Source organism: Coregonus lavaretus (genome assembly GCF_964263955.1).
Source record: "Coregonus lavaretus genome assembly, chromosome: 9".
Taxonomy (NCBI): Eukaryota; Metazoa; Chordata; class Actinopteri; order Salmoniformes; family Salmonidae; genus Coregonus; species Coregonus lavaretus.
Window position 1 is genome coordinate 12,448,902 of NC_139996.1, and position 26,956 is coordinate 12,475,857.

At 46.0% G+C, this 26,956-nt stretch overlaps 1 pseudogene across 1 annotated transcript in view; it reads left to right on the plus strand.

The window, feature by feature from the left end:
• LOC311134561 (nuclear factor of activated T-cells, cytoplasmic 3-like) overlaps positions 1-26,956 on the plus strand; it is a 65,233-nt pseudogene that overhangs the window by 33,122 nt on the left and 5,155 nt on the right. Inside the window, exons 4-6 of the transcript in view lie at positions 24,117-24,316; positions 24,823-24,995; positions 26,794-26,934. The product of the transcript in view is annotated as a nuclear factor of activated T-cells, cytoplasmic 3-like (transcript). The remainder of the gene's footprint in view (positions 1-24,116; positions 24,317-24,822; positions 24,996-26,793; positions 26,935-26,956) is intronic.

Below are 26,956 nucleotides of genomic sequence, written 5' to 3' on the forward strand. Positions count from 1 at the left end.
TAACGTTTAGCAGAGAACTATTTGCCAGTTGGCTGTAGTGAGACTGTATCACCTAACGTCTAGCAGAGCACTTTTTGCCAGTGAACTGTAGTGAGACTGTATCACCTAACGTCTAGCAGATCACTATTTGCCAGTGGGCCTGCAGTGAGACTGTATCACCTAACGTTTATCAGAGCAGTTTTTGCCAGTGTGCTGTAGTGAGACTGTATCACCTAACGTATAGCAGAGCAGTATTTGCCAGTGGGCTGTGGTGAGACTGTATTACCTAACCTCTACCAGAGCACTATTTGCCAGTGATCTGAAGTGAGACTGTATCACCTAACGTATAGCAGACCAGTATTTGCCAGTGGGCTGAAGTGAGACAGTATCACCTAACGTCTACCAGAGCACTATTTGCCAATGGGCCTGCAGTGAGACTGTATCACCTAACGTCTAGCAGAGCACTTTTTGCCAGTGTGCTGTAGTGAGACTGTATCACCTAACGTATAGCAGAGCAGTATTTGCCAGTGGGCTGTAGTGAGACTGTATCACCTAACGTCTACCAGAGCACTATTTGCCAGTGGGCTGTGGTGAGACTGTATCACCTAACGTCTATCAGAGCACTTTTTGCCAGTGGCCTGCATTGAGACTGTATCACCTAACGTCTAGCAGATAACTTTTTGCCAGTGGGCTGTAGTGAGACTGTATCACCTAATGTCTAGCAGAGCACTATTTGCCAGTGGGCTGCAGTGAGACTGTATCACCTAAAGTCTAGCAGAGCACTATTTGCCAGTGATCTGAAGTGTGACTGTATCACCTAACGTCTAGCAGAGCACTTTTTGCCAGTGGGCTGTAGTGAGACTGTATCACCTAATGTCTAGCAGAGCACTATTTGCCAGTGGGCTGCAGTGAGACTGTATCACCTAAAGTCTATCAGAGCACTATTTGCCAGTGGGCTGTAATGGGACTGTATCACCTAACGTCTAGCAGATAACTTTTTGCCAGTGGGCTGCAGTGAGACTGTATCACCTAAAGTCTAGCAGAGCACTATTTGCCAGTGATTTGAAGTGAGACTGTATCACCTAACGTCTAGCAGAGCACTATTTGCCAGTGATCTGAAGTGAGACTGTATCACCTAAAGTCTAGCAGAGCACTATTTGCCAGTGGGCTGTAGTGAGACTGTATCACCTAACGTTTATCAGAGCAGTTTTTGCCAGTGTGCTGTAGTGAGACTGTATCACCTAACGTATAGCAGAGCAGTATTTGCCAGTGGGCTGTAGTGAGACTGTATCACCTAACGTCTACCAGAGCACTATTTGCCAGTGGGCTGTGGTGAGACTGTATCACCTAACGTCTATCAGAGCACTTTTTGCCAGTGGCCTGCATTGAGACTGTATCACCTAACGTCTAGCAGATAACTTTTTGCCAGTGGGCTGTAGTGAGACTGTATCACCTAATGTCTAGCAGAGCACTATTTGCCAGTGGGCTGCAGTGAGACTGTATCACCTAAAGTCTAGCAGAGCACTATTTGCCAGTGATCTGAAGTGAGACTGTATCACCTAACGTCTAGCAGAGCACTTTTTGCCAGTGGCCTGCATTGAGACTGTATCACCTAAAGTCTAGCAGATAACGTTTTGCAAGTGGGCTGTAGTAAGACTGTATCACCAAATGTCTAGCAGAGCACTATTTGCCAGTGGGCTGCAGTGAGACTGTATCACCTAAAGTCTAGCAGAGCACTATTGGCCAGTGGGCCTGCAGTGAGATTGTATCACCTAACGTTTATCAGAGCAGTTTTTGCCAGTGTGCTGTAGTGAGACTGTATCACCTAATGTCTAGCAGAGCACTTTTTGCCAGTGGGACTGTAGTGAAACTGTACCACCTAACGACTAGCAGAGCACTTTCTGCCAGTGGCCTGTAGTGAGACAGTATCACCTAACGTCTAGCAGAGCACTTTTTGCCAGTGAACTGTAGTGAGACTGTACCACCTAACATCTAGCAGAGCACTATTTGCCAGTGGGCTGTAGTGAGACTGTATCACCTAACGTTTATCAGAGCAGTTTTTGCCAGTGTGCTGTAGTGAGACTGTATCACCTAACGTATAGCAGAGCAGTATTTGCCAGTGGGCTTCAGTGAGACTGTATCACCTAAAGTCTAGCAGAGCACTATTTGCCAGTGATCTGAAGTGAGACTGTATCACCTAACGTCTAGCAGAGCACTATTTGCCTGTGATCTGAAGTGACACCTTATCACCTAACGTTTAGCAGAGAACTATTTGCCAGTGGGCTGTAGTGAGACAGTATCACCTAACGTCTACCAGAGTATATTTGCCAGTGGGCCTGCAGTGAGACTGTATCACCTAACGTTTATCAGAGCAGTTTTTGCCAGTGTGCTGTAGTGAGACTGTATCACCTAACGTATAGCAGAGCAGTATTTGCCAGTGGGCTGTAGTGAGACTGTATCACCTAACGTCTACCAGAGCACTATTTGCCAGTGGGCTGTGGTGAGACTGTATCACCTAACTTCTATCAGAGCACTATTTGCCAGTGATCTGAAGTGAGACTGTATCACCTAACGTCTAGCAGAGCACTTTTTGCCAGTGGCCTGCATTGAGACTGTATCACCTAAAGTCTAGCAGATAACGTTTTGCAAGTGGGCTGTAGTAAGACTGTATCACCAAATGTCTAGCAGAGCACTATTTGCCAGTGGGCTGCAGTGAGACTGTATCACCTAAAGTCTAGCAGAGCACTATTGGCCAGTGGGCCTGCAGTGAGATTGTATCACCTAACGTTTATCAGAGCAGTTTTTGCCAGTGTGCTGTAGTGAGACTGTATCACCTAATGTCTAGCAGAGCACTTTTTGCCAGTGGGACTGTAGTGAAACTGTACCACCTAACGACTAGCAGAGCACTTTCTGCCAGTGGCCTGTAGTGAGACAGTATCACCTAACGTCTAGCAGAGCACTTTTTGCCAGTGAACTGTAGTGAGACTGTACCACCTAACATCTAGCAGAGCACTATTTGCCAGTGGGCTGTAGTGAGACTGTATCACCTAACGTTTATCAGAGCAGTTTTTGCCAGTGTGCTGTAGTGAGACTGTATCACCTAACGTATAGCAGAGCAGTATTTGCCAGTGGGCTTCAGTGAGACTGTATCACCTAAAGTCTAGCAGAGCACTATTTGCCAGTGATCTGAAGTGAGACTGTATCACCTAACGTCTAGCAGAGCACTATTTGCCTGTGATCTGAAGTGACACCTTATCACCTAACGTTTAGCAGAGAACTATTTGCCAGTGGGCTGTAGTGAGACAGTATCACCTAACGTCTACCAGAGTATATTTGCCAGTGGGCCTGCAGTGAGACTGTATCACCTAACGTTTATCAGAGCAGTTTTTGCCAGTGTGCTGTAGTGAGACTGTATCACCTAACGTATGGCAGAGCAGTATTTGCCAGTGGGCTGTAGTGAGACTGTATCACCTAACGTCTACCAGAGCACTATTTGCCAGTGGGCTGTGGTGAGACTGTATCACCTAACGTCTATCAGAGCACTATTTGCCAGTGATCTGAAGTGAGACTGTATCACCTAACGTCTAGCAGAGCACTTTTTGCCAGTGGCCTGCATTGAGACTGTATCACCTAACGTCTAGCAGATAACTTTTTGCCAGTGGGCTGTAGTGAGACTGTATCACCTAATGTCTAGCAGAGCACTATTTGCCAGTGGGCTGCAGTGAGACTGTATCACCTAAAGTCTATCAGAGCACTATTTGCCGGTGGGCTGTAATGGGACTGTATCACCTAACGTCTAGCAGATAACTTTTTGCCAGTGGGCTGCAGTGAGACTGTATCACCTAAAGTCTAGCAGAGCACTATTTGCCAGTGATTTGAAGTGAGACTGTATCACCTAACGTCTAGCAGAGCACTATTTGCCAGTGATCTGAAGTGAGACTGTATCACCTAAAGTCTAGCAGAGCACTATTTGCCAGTGGGCTGTAGTGAGACTGTATCACCTAACGTTTAGCAGAGAACTATTTGCCAGTGGGCTGTAGTGAGACAGTATCACCTAACGTCTACCAGAGCACTATTTGCCAGTGGGCCTGCAGTGAGACTGTATCACCTAACGTTTATCAGAGCAGTTTTTGCCAGTGTGCTGTAGTGAGACTGTATCACCTAACGTATAGCAGAGCAGTATTTGCCAGTGGGCTGTAGTGAGACTGTATCACCTAACATCTATCAGAGCACTTTTTGCCAGTGGGCTGTGGTGAGACTGTATCACCTAACGTCTAGCAGATAACTTTTTGCCAGTGGGCTGTAGTGAGACTGTATCACCTAATGTCTAGCAGAGCACTATTTGCCAGTGATCTGAAGTGAGACTGTATCACCTAACTTCTAGCAGAGCACTACTTGCCAGTGGGCTGTAGTGAGACTGTATCACCTAACGTCTAGCAGAGCACTATTTGCCAGTGGGCTGTAGTGAGACTGTATCACCTAACGTCTAGCAGAGCACTATTAGCCAGTGGGCTGTAGTGAGACTGTAGCACCTAACTTCTAGCAGAGCACTATTTGCCAGTGGGCCTGCAGTGAGACTGTATCACCTAACGTTTATCAGAGCAGTTTTTGCCAGTGTGCTGTAGTGAGACTGTATCACCTAACGTATAGCAGAGCAGTATTTGCCAGTGGGCTGTGGTGAGACTGTATTACCTAACCTCTACCAGAGCACTATTTGCCAGTGATCTGAAGTGAGACTGTATCACCTAACGTCTAGCAGAGCACTATTTGCCAGTGATCTGATGTGAGACTGTATCACCTAACGTCTAGCAGAGCACTACTTGCCAGTGGGCTGTAGTGAGACTGTATCACCTAACGTCTAGCAGAGCACTATTTGCCAGTGGGCTGTAGTGAGACTGTATCACCTAACGTCTAGCAGAGCACTATTTGCAAATGGGCTGTAGTGAGACTGTATCACCTGACGTCTAGCAGAGCACTTTTTGCCAGTGGGACTGTAGTGAAACTGTACCACCTAACGTCTAGCAGAGCACTTTCTGCCTGTGGCCTATAGTGAGACAGTATCACCTAACGTCTAGCAGAGCACTTTTTGCCAGTGGACTGTAGTGAGACTGTATCACTTAACGTCTAGCAGAGCACTTTTTGCCAGTGGGGTTTAGTGATACTGTATCACCTAACGTCTAGCAGATCACTTTTTGCCAGTGGCCTGTGGTGAGACTGTATCACCTAACGTGTAGCAGAGCACTATTTGCCAATGGGCTCTATTGTGACTGTGTCACCTAACGTCTAGCAGAGCACTATTTGCCAGTGGGCTGTAGTGAGACTGTATCACCTAACGTCTAGCAGAGCACTTTTTGCCAGTGGGCTGAGCTGAAGTGAGACCTTATCACCTAATGTTTAGCAGAGTACTATTTGCCAGTGAGCTGTAATGGGACTGTATCACCTAACGTCTAGCAGAGCACTATTGGCCAGTGGGCCTGCAGTGAGACTGTATCACCTAACGTTTATCAGAGCAGTTTTTGCCAGTGTGCTGTAGTGAGACTGTATCACCTAACGTATAGCAGAGCAGTATTTGCCAGTGGGCTGTGGTGAGACTGTATTACCTAACCTCTACCAGAGCACTATTTGCCAGTGATCTGAAGTGAGACTGTATCACCTAACGTCTAGCAGAGCACTTTTTGCCAGTGGCCTGCATTGAGACTGTATCACCTAAAGTCTAGCAGATAACTTTTTGCAAGTGGGCTGTAGTAAGACTGTATCACCAAATGTCTAGCAGAGCACTATTTGCCAGTGGGCTGCAGTGAGACTGTATCACCTAACGTCTAGCAGAGCACTATTAGCCAGTGGGCTGTAGTGAGACTGTAGCACCTAACTTCTAGCAGAGCACTATTTGCCAGTGGGCCTGCAGTGAGACTGTATCACCTAACGTTTATCAGAGCAGTTTTTGCCAGTGTGCTGTAGTGAGACTGTATCACCTAACGTATAGCAGAGCAGTATTTGCCAGTGGGCTGTGGTGAGACTGTATTACCTAACCTCTACCAGAGCACTATTTGCCAGTGATCTGAAGTGAGACTGTATCACCTAACGTCTAGCAGAGCACTATTTGCCAGTGATCTGAAGTGAGACTGTATCACCTAACGTCTAGCAGAGCACTACTTGCCAGTGGGCTGTAGTGAGACTGTATCACCTAACGTCTAGCAGAGCACTATTTGCCAGTGGGCTGTAGTGAGACTGTATCACCTAACGTCTAGCAGAGCACTATTTGCAAATGGGCTGTAGTGAGACTATATCACCTGACGTCTAGCAGAGCACTTTTTGCCAGTGGGACTGTAGTGAATCTGTACCACCTAACGTCTAGCAGAGCACTTTCTGCCTGTGGCCTATAGTGAGACAGTATCACCTAACGTCTATCAGAGCACTTTTTGCCAGTGGGCTGTGGTGAGACTGTATCACCTAACGTCTAGCAGATAACTTTTTGCCAGTGGGCTGTAGTGAGACTGTATCACCTAATGTCTAGCAGAGCACTATTTGCCAGTGATCTGAAGTGAGACTGTATCACCTAACTTCTAGCAGAGCACTACTTGCCAGTGGGCTGTAGTGAGACTGTATCACCTAACGTCTAGCAGAGCACTATTTGCCAGTGGGCTGTAGTGAGACTGTATCACCTAACGTCTAGCAGAGCACTATTAGCCAGTGGGCTGTAGTGAGACTGTAGCACCTAACTTCTAGCAGAGCACTATTTGCCAGTGGGCCTGCAGTGAGACTGTATCACCTAACGTTTATCAGAGCAGTTTTTGCCAGTGTGCTGTAGTGAGACTGTATCACCTAACGTATAGCAGAGCAGTATTTGCCAGTGGGCTGTGGTGAGACTGTATTACCTAACCTCTACCAGAGCACTATTTGCCAGTGATCTGAAGTGAGACTGTATCACCTAACGTCTAGCAGAGCACTATTTGCCAGTGATCTGATGTGAGACTGTATCACCTAACGTCTAGCAGAGCACTACTTGCCAGTGGGCTGTAGTGAGACTGTATCACCTAACGTCTAGCAGAGCACTATTTGCCAGTGGGCTGTAGTGAGACTGTATCACCTAACGTCTAGCAGAGCACTATTTGCAAATGGGCTGTAGTGAGACTGTATCACCTGACGTCTAGCAGAGCACTTTTTGCCAGTGGGACTGTAGTGAAACTGTACCACCTAACGTCTAGCAGAGCACTTTCTGCCTGTGGCCTATAGTGAGACAGTATCACCTAACGTCTAGCAGAGCACTTTTTGCCAGTGGACTGTAGTGAGACTGTATCACTTAACGTCTAGCAGAGCACTTTTTGCCAGTGGGGTTTAGTGATACTGTATCACCTAACGTCTAGCAGATCACTTTTTGCCAGTGGCCTGTGGTGAGACTGTATCACCTAACGTGTAGCAGAGCACTATTTGCCAATGGGCTCTATTGTGACTGTGTCACCTAACGTCTAGCAGAGCACTATTTGCCAGTGGGCTGTAGTGAGACTGTATCACCTAACGTCTAGCAGAGCACTTTTTGCCAGTGGGCTGAGCTGAAGTGAGACCTTATCACCTAATGTTTAGCAGAGTACTATTTGCCAGTGAGCTGTAATGGGACTGTATCACCTAACGTCTAGCAGAGCACTATTGGCCAGTGGGCCTGCAGTGAGACTGTATCACCTAACGTTTATCAGAGCAGTTTTTGCCAGTGTGCTGTAGTGAGACTGTATCACCTAACGTATAGCAGAGCAGTATTTGCCAGTGGGCTGTGGTGAGACTGTATTACCTAACCTCTACCAGAGCACTATTTGCCAGTGATCTGAAGTGAGACTGTATCACCTAACGTCTAGCAGAGCACTTTTTGCCAGTGGCCTGCATTGAGACTGTATCACCTAAAGTCTAGCAGATAACTTTTTGCAAGTGGGCTGTAGTAAGACTGTATCACCAAATGTCTAGCAGAGCACTATTTGCCAGTGGGCTGCAGTGAGACTGTATCACCTAACGTCTAGCAGAGCACTATTAGCCAGTGGGCTGTAGTGAGACTGTAGCACCTAACTTCTAGCAGAGCACTATTTGCCAGTGGGCCTGCAGTGAGACTGTATCACCTAACGTTTATCAGAGCAGTTTTTGCCAGTGTGCTGTAGTGAGACTGTATCACCTAACGTATAGCAGAGCAGTATTTGCCAGTGGGCTGTGGTGAGACTGTATTACCTAACCTCTACCAGAGCACTATTTGCCAGTGATCTGAAGTGAGACTGTATCACCTAACGTCTAGCAGAGCACTATTTGCCAGTGATCTGAAGTGAGACTGTATCACCTAACGTCTAGCAGAGCACTACTTGCCAGTGGGCTGTAGTGAGACTGTATCACCTAACGTCTAGCAGAGCACTATTTGCCAGTGGGCTGTAGTGAGACTGTATCACCTAACGTCTAGCAGAGCACTATTTGCAAATGGGCTGTAGTGAGACTATATCACCTGACGTCTAGCAGAGCACTTTTTGCCAGTGGGACTGTAGTGAATCTGTACCACCTAACGTCTAGCAGAGCACTTTCTGCCTGTGGCCTATAGTGAGACAGTATCACCTAACGTCTAGCAGAGCACTTTTTGCCAGTGGACTGTAGTGAGACTGTATCACTTAACGTCTAGCAGATCACTTTTTGCCAGTGGGCTGTGGTGAGACTGTATCACCTAACGTGTAGCAGAGCACTATTTGCCAATGGGCTCTATTGTGACTGTGTCACCTAACGTCTAGCAGAGCACTATTTGCCAGTGGGCTGTAGTGAGACTGTATCACCTAACGTCTAGCAGAGCACTTTTTGCCAGTGGGCTGAGCTGAAGTGAGACCTTATCACCTAATGTTTAGCAGAGTACTATTTGCCAGTGAGCTGTAATGGGACTGTATCACCTAACGTCTAGCAGAGCACTATTGGCCAGTGGGCCTGCAGTGAGACTGTATCACCTAACGTTTATCAGAGCAGTTTTTGCCAGTGTGCTGTAGTGAGACTGTATCACCTAACGTATAGCAGAGCAGTATTTGCTAGTGGGCTGTGGTGAGACTGTATTACCTAACCTCTACCAGAGCACTATTTGCCAGTGATCTGAAGTGAGACTGTATCACCTAACGTCTAGCAGAGCACTATTTGCCAGTGATCTGAAGTGAGACTGTATCACCTAACGTCTAGCAGAGCACTATTTGCCAGTGATCTGAAGTGAGACTGTATCACCTAACGTCTAGCAGAGCACTACTTGCCAGTGGGCTGTAGTGAGACTGTATCACCTAACGTCTAGCAGAGCACTATTTGCCTGTGATCTGAAGTGAGACCTTATCACCTAACGTCTAGCAGAGCACTATTAGCCAGTGGGCTGTAGTGAGACTGTAGCACCTAACTTCTAGCAGAGCACTATTTGCCAGTGGGCCTGCAGTGAGACTGTATCACCTAACGTTTATCAGAGCAGTTTTTGCCAGTGTGCTGTAGTGAGACTGTATCACCTAACGTATAGCAGAGCAGTATTTGCCAGTGATCTGAAGTGAGACTGTATCACCTAATGTCTAGCAGAGCACTATTTGCCAGTGATCTGAAGTGAGACTGTATCACCTAACGTCTAGCAGAGCACTACTTGCCAGTGGGCTGTAGTGAGACTGTATCACCTAACGTCTAGCAGAGCACTATTTGCCAGTGGGCTGTAGTGAGACTGTATCACCTAACGTCTAGCAGAGCACTATTTGCAAATGGGCTGTAGTGAGACTATATCACCTGACGTCTAGCAGAGCACTTTTTGCCAGTGGGACTGTAGTGAAACTGTATCACCTAACGTCTAGCAGAGCACTTTCTGCCTGTGGCCTATAGTGAGACAGTATCACCTAACGTCTAGCAGAGCACTTTTTGCCAGTGGACTGTAGTGAGACTGTATCACTTAACGTCTAGCAGAGCACTTTTTGCCAGTGGGGTTTAGTGATACTGTATCACCTAACGTCTAGCAGATCACTTTTTGCCAGTGGCCTGTGGTGAGACTGTATCACCTAACGTGTAGCAGAGCACTATTTGCCAATGGGCTCTATTGTGACTGTGTCACCTAACGTCTAGCAGAGCACTATTTGCCAGTGGGCTGTAGTGAGACTGTATCACCTAACGTCTAGCAGAGCACTTTTTGCCAGTGGGCTGAGCTGAAGTGAGACCTTATCACCTAATGTTTAGCAGAGTACTATTTGCCAGTGAGCTGTAATGGGACTGTATCACCTAACGTCTAGCAGAGCACTATTGGCCAGTGGGCCTGCAGTGAGACTGTATCACCTAACGTTTATCAGAGCAGTTTTTGCCAGTGTGCTGTAGTGAGACTGTATCACCTAACGTATAGCAGAGCAGTATTTGCCAGTGGGCTGTGGTGAGACTGTATTACCTAACCTCTACCAGAGCACTATTTGCCAGTGATCTGAAGTGAGACTGTATCACCTAACGTCTAGCAGAGCACTTTTTGCCAGTGGCCTGCATTGAGACTGTATCACCTAAAGTCTAGCAGATAACTTTTTGCAAGTGGGCTGTAGTAAGACTGTATCACCAAATGTCTAGCAGAGCACTATTTGCCAGTGGGCTGCAGTGAGACTGTATCACCTAACGTCTAGCAGAGCACTATTAGCCAGTGGGCTGTAGTGAGACTGTAGCACCTAACTTCTAGCAGAGCACTATTTGCCAGTGGGCCTGCAGTGAGACTGTATCACCTAACGTTTATCAGAGCAGTTTTTGCCAGTGTGCTGTAGTGAGACTGTATCACCTAACGTATAGCAGAGCAGTATTTGCCAGTGGGCTGTGGTGAGACTGTATTACCTAACCTCTACCAGAGCACTATTTGCCAGTGATCTGAAGTGAGACTGTATCACCTAACGTCTAGCAGAGCACTATTTGCCAGTGATCTGAAGTGAGACTGTATCACCTAACGTCTAGCAGAGCACTACTTGCCAGTGGGCTGTAGTGAGACTGTATCACCTAACGTCTAGCAGAGCACTATTTGCCAGTGGGCTGTAGTGAGACTGTATCACCTAACGTCTAGCAGAGCACTATTTGCAAATGGGCTGTAGTGAGACTATATCACCTGACGTCTAGCAGAGCACTTTTTGCCAGTGGACTGTAGTGAGACTGTATCACTTAACGTCTAGCAGATCACTTTTTGCCAGTGGGCTGTGGTGAGACTGTATCACCTAACGTGTAGCAGAGCACTATTTGCCAATGGGCTCTATTGTGACTGTGTCACCTAACGTCTAGCAGAGCACTATTTGCCAGTGGGCTGTAGTGAGACTGTATCACCTAACGTCTAGCAGAGCACTTTTTGCCAGTGGGCTGAGCTGAAGTGAGACCTTATCACCTAATGTTTAGCAGAGTACTATTTGCCAGTGAGCTGTAATGGGACTGTATCACCTAACGTCTAGCAGAGCACTATTGGCCAGTGGGCCTGCAGTGAGACTGTATCACCTAACGTTTATCAGAGCAGTTTTTGCCAGTGTGCTGTAGTGAGACTGTATCACCTAACGTATAGCAGAGCAGTATTTGCCAGTGGGCTGTGGTGAGACTGTATTACCTAACCTCTACCAGAGCACTATTTGCCAGTGATCTGAAGTGAGACTGTATCACCTAACGTCTAGCAGAGCACTATTTGCCAGTGATCTGAAGTGAGACTGTATCACCTAACGTCTAGCAGAGCACTATTTGCCAGTGATCTGAAGTGAGACTGTATCACCTAACGTCTAGCAGAGCACTACTTGCCAGTGGGCTGTAGTGAGACTGTATCACCTAACGTCTAGCAGAGCACTATTTGCCTGTGATCTGAAGTGAGACCTTATCACCTAACGTCTAGCAGAGCACTATTAGCCAGTGGGCTGTAGTGAGACTGTAGCACCTAACTTCTAGCAGAGCACTATTTGCCAGTGGGCCTGCAGTGAGACTGTATCACCTAACGTTTATCAGAGCAGTTTTTGCCAGTGTGCTGTAGTGAGACTGTATCACCTAACGTATAGCAGAGCAGTATTTGCCAGTGGGCTGTGGTGAGACTGTATTACCTAACCTCTACCAGAGCACTATTTGCCAGTGATCTGAAGTGAGACTGTATCACCTAACGTCTAGCAGAGCACTATTTGCCAGTGATCTGAAGTGAGACTGTATCACCTAACGTCTAGCAGAGCACTATTTGCCAGTGATCTGAAGTGAGACTGTATCACCTAACGTCTAGCAGAGCACTACTTGCCAGTGGGCTGTAGTGAGACTGTATCACCTAACGTCTAGCAGAGCACTATTTGCCTGTGATCTGAAGTGAGACCTTATCACCTAACGTCTAGCAGAGCACTATTAGCCAGTGGGCTGTAGTGAGACTGTAGCACCTAACTTCTAGCAGAGCACTATTTGCCAGTGGGCCTGCAGTGAGACTGTATCACCTAACGTTTATCAGAGCAGTTTTTGCCAGTGTGCTGTAGTGAGACTGTATCACCTAACGTATAGCAGAGCAGTATTTGCCAGTGATCTGAAGTGAGACTGTATCACCTAATGTCTAGCAGAGCACTATTTGCCAGTGATCTGAAGTGAGACTGTATCACCTAACGTCTAGCAGAGCACTACTTGCCAGTGGGCTGTAGTGAGACTGTATCACCTAACGTCTAGCAGAGCACTATTTGCCAGTGGGCTGTAGTGAGACTGTATCACCTAACGTCTAGCAGAGCACTATTTGCAAATGGGCTGTAGTGAGACTATATCACCTGACGTCTAGCAGAGCACTTTTTGCCAGTGGGACTGTAGTGAAACTGTATCACCTAACGTCTAGCAGAGCACTTTCTGCCTGTGGCCTATAGTGAGACAGTATCACCTAACGTCTAGCAGAGCACTTTTTGCCAGTGGACTGTAGTGAGACTGTATCACTTAACGTCTAGCAGAGCACTTTTTGCCAGTGGGGTTTAGTGATACTGTATCACCTAACGTCTAGCAGATCACTTTTTGCCAGTGGCCTGTGGTGAGACTGTATCACCTAACGTGTAGCAGAGCACTATTTGCCAATGGGCTCTATTGTGACTGTGTCACCTAACGTCTAGCAGAGCACTATTTGCCAGTGGGCTGTAGTGAGACTGTATCACCTAACGTCTAGCAGAGCACTTTTTGCCAGTGGGCTGAGCTGAAGTGAGACCTTATCACCTAATGTTTAGCAGAGTACTATTTGCCAGTGAGCTGTAATGGGACTGTATCACCTAACGTCTAGCAGAGCACTATTGGCCAGTGGGCCTGCAGTGAGACTGTATCACCTAACGTTTATCAGAGCAGTTTTTGCCAGTGTGCTGTAGTGAGACTGTATCACCTAACGTATAGCAGAGCAGTATTTGCCAGTGGGCTGTGGTGAGACTGTATTACCTAACCTCTACCAGAGCACTATTTGCCAGTGATCTGAAGTGAGACTGTATCACCTAACGTCTAGCAGAGCACTTTTTGCCAGTGGCCTGCATTGAGACTGTATCACCTAAAGTCTAGCAGATAACTTTTTGCAAGTGGGCTGTAGTAAGACTGTATCACCAAATGTCTAGCAGAGCACTATTTGCCAGTGGGCTGCAGTGAGACTGTATCACCTAACGTCTAGCAGAGCACTATTAGCCAGTGGGCTGTAGTGAGACTGTAGCACCTAACTTCTAGCAGAGCACTATTTGCCAGTGGGCCTGCAGTGAGACTGTATCACCTAACGTTTATCAGAGCAGTTTTTGCCAGTGTGCTGTAGTGAGACTGTATCACCTAACGTATAGCAGAGCAGTATTTGCCAGTGGGCTGTGGTGAGACTGTATTACCTAACCTCTACCAGAGCACTATTTGCCAGTGATCTGAAGTGAGACTGTATCACCTAACGTCTAGCAGAGCACTATTTGCCAGTGATCTGAAGTGAGACTGTATCACCTAACGTCTAGCAGAGCACTACTTGCCAGTGGGCTGTAGTGAGACTGTATCACCTAACGTCTAGCAGAGCACTATTTGCCAGTGGGCTGTAGTGAGACTGTATCACCTAACGTCTAGCAGAGCACTATTTGCAAATGGGCTGTAGTGAGACTATATCACCTGACGTCTAGCAGAGCACTTTTTGCCAGTGGGACTGTAGTGAATCTGTACCACCTAACGTCTAGCAGAGCACTTTCTGCCTGTGGCCTATAGTGAGACAGTATCACCTAACGTCTAGCAGAGCACTTTTTGCCAGTGGACTGTAGTGAGACTGTATCACTTAACGTCTAGCAGATCACTTTTTGCCAGTGGGCTGTGGTGAGACTGTATCACCTAACGTGTAGCAGAGCACTATTTGCCAATGGGCTCTATTGTGACTGTGTCACCTAACGTCTAGCAGAGCACTATTTGCCAGTGGGCTGTAGTGAGACTGTATCACCTAACGTCTAGCAGAGCACTTTTTGCCAGTGGGCTGAGCTGAAGTGAGACCTTATCACCTAATGTTTAGCAGAGTACTATTTGCCAGTGAGCTGTAATGGGACTGTATCACCTAACGTCTAGCAGAGCACTATTGGCCAGTGGGCCTGCAGTGAGACTGTATCACCTAACGTTTATCAGAGCAGTTTTTGCCAGTGTGCTGTAGTGAGACTGTATCACCTAACGTATAGCAGAGCAGTATTTGCCAGTGGGCTGTGGTGAGACTGTATTACCTAACCTCTACCAGAGCACTATTTGCCAGTGATCTGAAGTGAGACTGTATCACCTAACGTCTAGCAGAGCACTATTTGCCAGTGATCTGAAGTGAGACTGTATCACCTAACGTCTAGCAGAGCACTATTTGCCAGTGATCTGAAGTGAGACTGTATCACCTAACGTCTAGCAGAGCACTACTTGCCAGTGGGCTGTAGTGAGACTGTATCACCTAACGTCTAGCAGAGCACTATTTGCCTGTGATCTGAAGTGAGACCTTATCACCTAACGTCTAGCAGAGCACTATTAGCCAGTGGGCTGTAGTGAGACTGTAGCACCTAACTTCTAGCAGAGCACTATTTGCCAGTGGGCCTGCAGTGAGACTGTATCACCTAACGTTTATCAGAGCAGTTTTTGCCAGTGTGCTGTAATGAGACTGTATCACCTAACGTATAGCAGAGCAGTATTTGCCAGTGATCTGAAGTGAGACTGTATCACCTAACGTCTAGCAGAGCACTATTTGCCAGTGATCTGAAGTGAGACTGTATCACCTAACGTCTAGCAGAGCACTACTTGCCAGTGGGCTGTAGTGAGACTGTATCACCTAACGTCTAGCAGAGCACTATTTGCCAGTGGGCTGTAGTGAGACTGTATCACCTAACGTCTAGCAGAGCACTATTTGCAAATGGGCTGTAGTGAGACTATATCACCTGACGTCTAGCAGAGCACTTTTTGCCAGTGGGACTGTAGTGAAACTGTATCACCTAACGTCTAGCAGAGCACTTTCTGCCTGTGGCCTATAGTGAGACAGTATCACCTAACGTCTAGCAGAGCACTTTTTGCCAGTGGACTGTAGTGAGACTGTATCACTTAACGTCTAGCAGAGCACTTTTTGCCAGTGGGGTTTAGTGATACTGTATCACCTAACGTCTAGCAGATCACTTTTTGCCAGTGGAATGTGGTGAGACTGTATCACCTAACGTGTAGCAGAGCACTATTTGCCAATGGGCTCTATTGTGACTGTGTCACCTAACGTCTAGCAGAGCACTATTTGCCAGTGGGCTGTAGTGAGACTGTATCACCTAACGTCTAGCAGAGCACTTTTTGCCAGTGGGCTGAGCTGAAGTGAGACCTTATCACCTAATGTTTAGCAGAGTACTATTTGCCAGTGAGCTGTAATGGGACTGTATCACCTAACGTCTAGCAGAGCACTATTTGCCAGTGTGCTGTAGTGAGACTGTATCACCTAACGTATAGCAGAGCAGTATTTGCCAGTGGGCTGCAGTGAGACTGTATCACCTAAAGTCTAGCAGAGCACTATTTGCCAGTGATCTGAAGTGAGACTGTATCACCTAACGTTTATCAGAGCAGTTTTTGCCAGTGTGCTGTAGTGAGACTGTATCACCTAACGTATAGCAGAGCAGTATTTGCCAGTGGGCTGCAGTGAGACTGTATCACCTAAAGTCTAGCAGAGCACTATTTGCCAGTGATCTGAAGTGAGACTGTATCACCTAACGTCTAGCAGAGCAATATTTGCCTGTGATCTGAAGTGAGACCTTATCACCTAACGTTTAGCAGAGAACTATTTGCCAGTTGGCTGTAGTGAGACTGTATCACCTAACGTCTAGCAGAGCACTTTTTGCCAGTGAACTGTAGTGAGACTGTATCACCTAACGTCTAGCAGATCACTATTTGCCAGTGGGCCTGCAGTGAGACTGTATCACCTAACGTTTATCAGAGCAGTTTTTGCCAGTGTGCTGTAGTGAGACTGTATCACCTAACGTATAGCAGAGCAGTATTTGCCAGTGGGCTGTGGTGAGACTGTATTACCTAACCTCTACCAGAGCACTATTTGCCAGTGATCTGAAGTGAGACTGTATCACCTAACGTATAGCAGACCAGTATTTGCCAGTGGGCTGAAGTGAGACAGTATCACCTAACGTCTACCAGAGCACTATTTGCCAATGGGCCTGCAGTGAGACTGTATCACCTAACGTCTAGCAGAGCACTATTTGCCAGTGGGCTGTAGTGAGACTGTATCACCTAACGTCTAGCAGAGCACTATTTGCAAATGGGCTGTAGTGAGACTATATCACCTGACGTCTAGCAGAGCACTTTTTGCCAGTGGGACTGTAGTGAAACTGTACCACCTAACGTCTAGCAGAGCACTTTCTGCCTGTGGCCTATAGTGAGACAGTATCACCTAACGTCTAGCAGAGCACTTTTTGCCAGTGGACTGTAGTGAGACTGTATCACTTAACGTCTAGCAGAGCACTTTTTGCCAGTGGGGTTTAGTGATACTGTATCACCTAACGTCTAGCAGATCACTTTTTGCCAGTGGGCTGTGGTGAGACTGTATCACCTAACGTGTAGCAGAGCACTATTTGCCAATGGGCTCTATTGTGACTGTGTCACCTAACGTCTAGCAGAGCACTATTTGCCAGTGGGCTGTAGTGAGACTGTATCACCTAACGTCTAGCAGAGCACTTTTTGCCAGTGGGCTGAGCTGAAGTGAGACCTTATCACCTAATGTTTAGCAGAGTACTATTTGCCAGTGAGCTGTAATGGGACTGTATCACCTAACGTCTAGCAGAGCACTATTGGCCAGTGGGCCTGCAGTGAGACTGTATCACCTAACGTTTATCAGAGCAGTTTTTGCCAGTGTGCTGTAGTGAGACTGTATCACCTAACGTATAGCAGAGCAGTATTTGCCAGTGGGCTGTGGTGAGACTGTATTACCTAACCTCTACCAGAGCACTATTTGCCAGTGATCTGAAGTGAGACTGTATCACCTAACGTCTAGCAGAGCACTATTTGCCAGTGATCTAAAGTGAGACTGTATCACCTAACGTCTAGCAGAGCACTATTTGCCAGTGATCTGAAGTGAGACTGTATCACCTAACGTCTAGCAGAGCACTACTTGCCAGTGGGCTGTAGTGAGACTGTATCACCTAACGTCTAGCAGAGCACTATTTGCCTGTGATCTGAATTGAGACCTTATCACCTAACGTCTAGCAGAGCACTATTAGCCAGTGGGCTGTAGTGAGACTGTAGCACCTAACTTCTAGCAGAGCACTATTTGCCAGTGGGCCTGCAGTGAGACTGTATCACCTAACGTTTATCAGAGCAGTTTTTGCCAGTGTGCTGTAGTGAGACTGTATCACCTAACGTATAGCAGAGCACTATTTGCCAGTGATCTGAAGTGAGACTGTATCACCTAACGTCTAGCAGAGCACTACTTGCCAGTGGGCTGTAGTGAGACTGTATCACCTAACATCTAGCAGAGCACTATTTGCCAGTGATCTGAAGTGAGACTGTATCACCTAACGTCTAGCAGAGCACTACTTGCCAGTGGGCTGTAGTGAGACTGTATCACCTAACGTCTAGCAGAGCACTATTTGCCAGTGGGCTGTAGTGAGACTGTATCACCTAACGTCTAGCAGAGCACTATTTGCAAATGGGCTGTAGTGAGACTATATCACCTGACGTCTAGCAGAGCACTTTTTGCCAGTGGGATTGTAGTGAAACTGTACCACCTAACGTCTAGCAGAGCACTTTCTGCCTGTGGCCTATAGTGAGACAGTATCACCTAACGTCTAGCAGAGCACTTTTTGCCAGTGGACTGTAGTGAGACTGTATCACTTAACGTCTAGCAGAGCACTTTTTGCCAGTGGGGTTTAGTGATACTGTATCACCTAACGTCTAGCAGATCACTTTTTGCCAGTGGAATGTGGTGAGACTGTATCACCTAACGTGTAGCAGAGCACTATTTGCCAATGGGCTCTATTGTGACTGTGTCACCTAACGTCTAGCAGAGCACTATTTGCCAGTGGGCTGTAGTGAGACTGTATCACCTAACGTCTAGCAGAGCACTTTTTGCCAGTGGGCTGAGCTGAAGTGAGACCTTATCACCTAATGTTTAGCAGAGTACTATTTGCCAGTGAGCTGTAATGGGACTGTATCACCTAACGTCTAGCAGAGCACTATTTGCCAGTGTGCTGTAGTGAGACTGTATCACCTAACGTATAGCAGAGCAGTATTTGCCAGTGGGCTGCAGTGAGACTGTATCACCTAAAGTCTAGCAGAGCACTATTTGCCAGTGATCTGAAGTGAGACTGTATCACCTAACGTTTATCAGAGCAGTTTTTGCCAGTGTGCTGTAGTGAGACTGTATCACCTAACGTATAGCAGAGCAGTATTTGCCAGTGGGCTGCAGTGAGACTGTATCACCTAAAGTCTAGCAGAGCACTATTTGCCAGTGATCTGAAGTGAGACTGTATCACCTAACGTCTAGCAGAGCACTATTTGCCTGTGATCTGAAGTGAGACCTTATCACCTAACGTTTAGCAGAGAACTATTTGCCAGTTGGCTGTAGTGAGACTGTATCACCTAACGTCTAGCAGAGCACTTTTTGCCAGTGAACTGTAGTGAGACTGTATCACCTAACGTCTAGCAGATCACTTTTTGCCAGTGGGCTGTAGTGAGACTGTATCACCTAACGTCTAGCAGATCACTTTTTGCCAGTGGGCTGTGGTGAGACTGTATCACCTAACGTATAGCAGACCAGTATTTGCCAGTGGGCTGAAGTGAGACAGTATCACCTAACGTCTACCAGAGCACTATTTGCCAATGGGCCTGCAGTGAGACTGTATCACCTAACGTTTATCAGAGCACTATTTGCCAGTGTGCTGTAGTGAGACCTCATCACCTAACGTCTAGCAGAGCACTATTTGCCAGTGGCCTGCATTGAGACTGTATCACCTAACGTCTAGCAGAGCACTATTTGCCAGTGGACTGCATTGAAACTGTATCACCTAAAGTCTAGCAGAGCACTATTTGCCAGTGATCTGAAGTGAGACTGTATCACCTAACGTCTAGCAGGGCACTATTTGCCAGTGGGCTGTAGTGAGACTGTATCACCTAACTTCTAGCAGAGCACTATTTGCCAGTGGGCCTGCAGTGAGACTGTATCACCTAACGTTTATCTTAGCAGTTTTTGCCAGTGTGCTGTAGTGAGAGTGTATCACCTAACGTATAGCAAAGCAGTATTTGCCAGTGGCCTGCATTGAGACTGTATCACCTAACGTCTATTAGAGCACTTTTTGCCAGTGGCCTGCATTGAGACTGTATCACCTAACGTCTAGCAGAGCACTATTTGCCAGTGGACTGCATTGAAACTGTATCACCTAAAGTCTAGCAGAGCACTATTTGCCAGTGATCTGAAGTGAGACTGTATCACCTAACTTCTAGCAGAGCACTATTTGCCAGTGGGCCTGCAGTGAGACTGTATCACCTAACGTTTATCAGATCAGTTTTTGCCAGTGTGCTGTAGTGAGACTGTATCACCTAACGTATAGCAAAGCAGTATTTGCCAGTGGCCTGCATTGAGACTGTATCACCTAACGTCTATCAGAGCACTATTTGCCAGTGGCCTGCATTGAGACTGTATCACCTAACGTCTATCAGAGCACTATTTGCCAGTGATCTGAAGTGAGACTGTATCACCTAACGTCTAGCAGAGCACTATTTGCCAGTGGGCTGTAATGGGACTGAATCAACTAACGTCTAGTAGAGCACTATTTGCCAGTGGGCTGTAGTGAGACTGTATCACCTAACTTCTAGCAGAGCACTATTTGCCAATGGGCCTGCAGTGAGACTGTATCACCTAACGTTTATCAGAGCAGTTTTTGCCAGTGTGCTGCAGTGAGACTGTATCACCTAACGTATAGCAGAGCAGTATTTGCCAGTGGGCTGTGGTGAGACTGTATCACCTAACGTCTAGCAGAGCACTATTTGCCAGTGTACCTGCAGTGACACTGTATCACCTAACGTCTTGCAGAGTACTTTTTGCCATTGGACTGAAGTGAGACTTTTTCGCCTAATGTCTATCAGAGCACTATTTGCCAGTGTGCTGTAGTGAGACTGTATCACCTAACGTCTAGCAGAGCACTATTTGCCAGTGGGCTGTAGTGAGACTGTATCACCTGACGTCTAGCAGAGTACTATTTGCCAGTGGGCTGTAGTGAGACTGTTTGACCTAACGTCTAGCAGAGCACTATTTGCCAGTGGGCTGTAGTGAGACTGTATCACCTAACGTCTAGCAGAGCACTATTTGCCAGTGGACTGTGGTGAGACTGTATCACCTAACGTGTAGCAGAGCACTATTTGCCAGTGGGCTGTAATGAGACTGTGTCACCTAACGTCTAGCAGAGCACTATTTGCCAGTGGGCTGTAGTGAGACTGTATCACCTAACGTCTAGCAGAGCACTATTTGCCAGTGAGCTGTAGTGAGACTGTATCACCTAACATCTAGCAGAGCACTATTTGCCAGTGTGCTGTAGTGAGACCTCATCACCTAACGTCTAGCAGAGCACTATTTGCCAGTGGCCTGCATTGAGACTGTATCACCTAACGTCTAGCAGAGCACTATTTGCCAGTGGACTGCATTGAAACTGTATCACCTAAAGTCTAGCAGAGCACTATTTGCCAGTGATCTGAAGTGAGACTGTATCACCTAACGTCTAGCAGGGCACTATTTGCCAGTGGGCCTGCAGTGAGAGTGTATCACCTAACGTATAGCAAAGCAGTATTTGCCAGTGGCCTGCATTGAGACTGTATCACCTAACGTCTATTAGAGCACTTTTTGCCAGTGGCCTGCATTGAGACTGTATCACCTAACGTCTAGCAGAGCACTATTTGCCAGTGGACTGCATTGAAACTGTATCACCTAAAGTCTAGCAGAGCACTATTTGCCAGTGATCTGAAGTGAGACTGTATCACCTAACTTCTAGCAGAGCACTATTTGCCAGTGGGCCTGCAGTGAGACTGTATCACCTAACGTTTATCAGATCAGTTTTTGCCAGTGTGCTGTAGTGAGACTGTATCACCTAACGTATAGCAAAGCAGTATTTGCCAGTGGCCTGCATTGAGACTGTATCACCTAACGTCTATCAGAGCACTATTTGCCAGTGGCCTGCATTGAGACTGTATCACCTAACGTCTATCAGAGCACTATTTGCCAGTGATCTGAAGTGAGACTGTATCACCTAACGTCTAGCAGAGCACTATTTGCCAGTGGGCTGTAATGGGACTGAATCAACTAACGTCTAGTAGAGCACTATTTGCCAGTGGGCTGTAGTGAGACTGTATCACCTAACTTCTAGCAGAGCACTATTTGCCAATGGGCCTGCAGTGAGACTGTATCACCTAACGTTTATCAGAGCAGTTTTTGCCAGTGTGCTGCAGTGAGACTGTATCACCTAACGTATAGCAGAGCAGTATTTGCCAGTGGGCTGTGGTGAGACTGTATCACCTAACGTCTAGCAGAGCACTATTTGCCAGTGTACCTGCAGTGACACTGTATCACCTAACGTCTTGCAGAGTACTTTTTGCCATTGGACTGAAGTGAGACTTTTTCGCCTAATGTCTATCAGAGCACTATTTGCCAGTGTGCTGTAGTGAGACTGTATCACCTAACGTCTAGCAGAGCACTATTTGCCAGTGGGCTGTAGTGAGACTGTATCACCTGACGTCTAGCAGAGTACTATTTGCCAGTGGGCTGTAGTGAGACTGTTTGACCTAACGTCTAGCAGAGCACTATTTGCCAGTGGGCTGTAGTGAAACTGTATCACCTAACGTCTAGCAGAGCACTATTTGCCAGTGGACTGTGGTGAGACTGTATCACCTAACGTGTAGCAGAGCACTATTTGCCAGTGGGCTGTAATGAGACTGTGTCACCTAACGTCTAGCAGAGCACTATTTGCCAGTGGGCTGTAGTGAGACTGTATCACCTAACGTCTAGCAGAGCACTATTTGCCAGTGAGCTGTAGTGAGACTGTATCACCTAACGTATAGCAGAGCAGTATTTGCCAGTGGGCTGTGGTGAGACTGTATCACCTAATGTATAGCAGAGCACTATTTGCCAGTGGGCTGTAGTGAGACTGTATCACCTAACGTCTACCAGAGCACTATTTGCCAGTGTGCCTGCAGTGACACTGTATCACCTAACGTCTTGCAGAGTACTTTTTGCCATTGGACTGAAGTGAGACTTTATCGCCTAACGTCTAGCAGAGCACTATTTGCCAGTGGGCTGTAGTGAGACTGTATCACCTGACGTCTAGCAGAGCACTTTTTGCCAGTGGGACTGTAGTGAAACTGTACCACCTAACGTCTAGCAGAGCACTTTCTGCCAGTGGCCTGTAGTGAGACAGTATCACCTAACGTCTAACAGAGCACTTTTTGCCAGTGGACTGTAGTGAGACTGTATCACTTAACGTCTAGCAGAGCACTTTTTGCCAGTGGGGTGTAGTGAGACTGTATCACCTAACGTCTAGCAGATCACTTTTTGCCAGTGGGCTGTGGTGAGACTGTATCACCTAACGTGTAGCAGAGCACTATTTGCCAGTGGGCTGTAGTGAGACTGTGTCACCTAACATCTAGCAGAGCACTATTTGCCAGTGGGCTGTAATGAGTCTGTATCACCTAACGTATAGCAGAGCACTATTTGCCAGTGGGCTGTAGTGAGACTGTATCACCTAACATCTAGCAGAGCACTATTTGCCAGTGAGCTGTAGTGAGACTGTATCACCTAACGTCTACTAGAGCACTTTTTGCCAGTGGGCTGTAGTGAGACTGTATCACCTAATGTCTAGCAAAGCACTTTTTGCCAGTGTGCTGTAGTGAGACTGTATCACCTAACGTATAGCAGAGCAGTATTTGCCAGTGGGCTGTAGTGAGACTGTATCACCTAACGTATAGCAGAGCACTATTTGCCAGTGGGCTGTGGTGAGACTGGACTACTACTGTGGATCAGGGTGCAGCCAGCCTAGAACAGATGAAAGCTGATATAAACAAAGCTTTACCAAGTCCTGGCTGTTGTGTAATGGACACCAGCTGGTTTATTTTGGGGATGGCTTCATTACTCCAGTGTTAAAGCCACACAGCTTCACTCTCTAGTCCTCTGTAATGCCATTAGCAGTGTTTCCCGATACATTACATCACAGAGGCAGGTCGACATTCCTCAACCTCATGCTGGCACCTTTAGGGCACAACTAATTTTTGGTGACCTCAATTGGTTTCAATTGTGACATTTCATTGCGGGCAATTCTGGATATTCCTTACAGGACTCCTGTAGGGAAAGCACGCTACAAACCCTACACAAGTAAACTAAAAAGTGCATGGCCTTCAGGTTGCATTTTATACATTCTCTGAGTCTAATGCTATCTGTACAGAGCTTTGGTATTGTTTTGGCATACTGTTTATAAACAGACCCAAACATGATGAACACAGTTATGCAAATGAATTCAAATATACAGTACTCAGTTCATGTTGTCATTATTATCACATTATAATCACGTCTTCTTAAAAACAGATATTAGAAAAAGAGTGCTCATAAGAAGAAGTAAAACATAGTGTATTTATAGCATTGTAAATCAAATGCGGTAGTGTGTTTCAATAGTATGCTTATCAGTATCTCTATGGCTTGGTTTCAATTTCAGCTCATTGGATACAATGAGAAGCCAGTCAACCTGCAGATTTTCATTGGAACGGCAGACGATCGCTACTTGAGACCACATGCCTTCTACCAGGTGCACAGAGTAACGGGGAAAACGGTGGCTACTGCTTGCCAGGAAAGTGTAATAAGAAGTACAAAGGTTCTGGAAATACCTCTCCTCCCAGAAAACAATATGTCCACAAGGTACTGGTCATAACCATGCAAGATTTATGTTTTCAAAGGCTAAAAATATAACATTTGTGCTTGTAATTTATTGGTTTTATTATCTAAAATGTAAAATGGCTTCCACTGTGAATTCTATTCATTTTTAAAGATTTAGAACAGATCATAGCATGTTAAAAATGGGAACGGATTGTCATCTGAAGAATAAGCATATTTCTACATCTAGAAAAAAAGATTGAAACAGACCATAGCTTTGCTATGTTGTCATGGAAATGTGGCTGCCTTCCATAATAGAAAAATCCAGGCATTGTTTTGTCTCGAGACTAGATCTCTCTCACACTATCTGATACATGTTGTGACTAATCAACAAACTGCAAAACACCATAAAATTACACATGAAAAATGTGAACTATTTATAGCATTATGGGCCTACTTTATTAGCTTACTGTCATTATTCAAATGGGCATTTTTATATTCATATGGCCTTTATATAATGTTGTCTCATGCTTGTATATCCCCCTCTACAGTATTGACTGCGCAGGCATCTTGAAGCTGAGGAACTCTGACATTGAGCTCAGGAAGGGGGAGACAGACATCGGGAGGAAGAACACACGTGTGCGAGTGGCATTCCGTGTGTATATCCCTCAGCCCAGCGGCAAGGTCCTGTGTCTGCAAGCTGCCTCTATTCCTGTGGAGTGCTGTGAGTATCTTTATTCAGTAGGCCTACATACTGTATATGGCAGGGTTCCCCAACTGGCGGCCCACGGGCCAAATTTGGACCGCAGGTGATTGTTCCGGCCCCGTGACCATCCACTCAAGAAAAAATCGGCCTGCGACTGAATCTAGTTGATGATCCCTGCTACAGTGGCTTGCGAAAGTATTCACCCCCCTTGGCATTTTTCCTATTTTGTTGCCTTACAACCTGGAATTTAAATTGATTTTTTGGGGGGTTTGTATCATTTGATTTACACAACATGCCTACCACTTTGAAGATGCAAAATGTTTTTTATTCTGAAACAAACAAGAAATAAGACAAAAAAAACAGAAAACTTGAGCGTGCATAACTATTCATATAATTTCCCTGTATTTAGTGCCATCCATCATACCTTCAGTTTCCCAATACCTGCCGATGAAAAACATTCCCACAGCATGATGCTGCCACCACCATGCTTCACTGTAGGGATGTTGTTCTCGGGGTAATGAGAGGTGTTTAGTTTGCGCCAGACATATTGTTTTCCTTGATGGCCAAAAAGCTCAATTTTAGTCTCATCTGACCAGAGTACCTTCTTCCATATGTTTGGGGAGTCTCCCACATGCCTTTTGGCAAACACCAAACGTGTTTTCTTATTTTTTTCTTTAAGCAATGGCTTTTTTCTGGCCACTCTTCTGTAAAGCCCAGCTCTGTAGAGTGTACGGCTTAAAGTGGTCCTATGGACAGATACTCCAATCTCCGCTGTGGAGCTTTGCAGCTCCTTCAGGGTTGTCTTTGGTCTCTTTGTTGTCTCTCTGATTAATGCACTCCTTGCATGCTCCGTGAGTTTTGGTGGGCAGCCCTCTGTTGGCAGGTTTGTTGTGCCATATTCTTTCAATTTGTTAATAATGGATTTAATGGTGCTCCGTGGGATGTTCAAAGTTTCACATGGTGCCGCTTGCTTGGTGGTTCCCCTTGCTTAGTGGTGTTGCAGACTCTGGGGCCTTTCAGAACAGGTGTATATATACTGAGATCATGTGACAGATCATGTGACACTTAGATTGCACACAGGTGGACTTTATTTAACTAATTATGTGACTTTTGAAGGTAATTGGTTGCACCAGATCTTATTTAGGGGCTTCATAGCAAAGGGGGTGAATACATATGCACGCACTACTTTTCCGTTATATTTTTCATTTCACTTCACCAATTTGGACTATTTTGTGTATGTCCATTACATGAAATCCAAATAAAATCAATTTAAATTACAGGTTGTAATGCAACAAAATAGGAAAAACGCCAAGGGGGATGAATACTTTTGCAAGGCACTGTATATAGTATGTACACTAGCTGGTTGAGAGAATGCCAAGAGTGTGCAAAGCTGTCATCAAAGCAAAGTGTGGCTATTTGAAGAATCTCAAATATAAAATATATTTTGATTTGTTTAACACTTTTTTGGTTACTACATGATTCCATATGTGTTATTTCATAGTTTTGATGTCTTCACTATTATTATACAATGTAGAAAATAGTAAAAATAAAGAAAGACTCTTGAATGACTAGGTGTTCTAAAACTTCTGACCGGGAGTGTACATACATTCAAAGATACTGAGTTTTTCTTGATTATGGGACTTGACCAGGAATAGTCTTTATTTATATAACCTGTATTAAGTAATTGGCTATAATAATTAGGTAAGGCTATAACTAGGGGCCAGAGTTTTCCCCTTTTATTTATTTTATACAGAAGCCTACATAATGTTGTTTTACTGTACAGTATATTTAATAGTTAAATGTAATTGGCTTGCAGCCCAGCGCTCGGCCACAGATCTTCCCCAGATGGAGAGCTGCAGTCCCGTCAGGTGCTTGGTCAGTGGGGGGGAGGAGATGGTCATCACTGGCTCCAACATATCCCCAGAGTCAAAGGTCATCTTCCTGGAGAAAAGCCCTGGTAAGAGACGGTGACGCTGCCC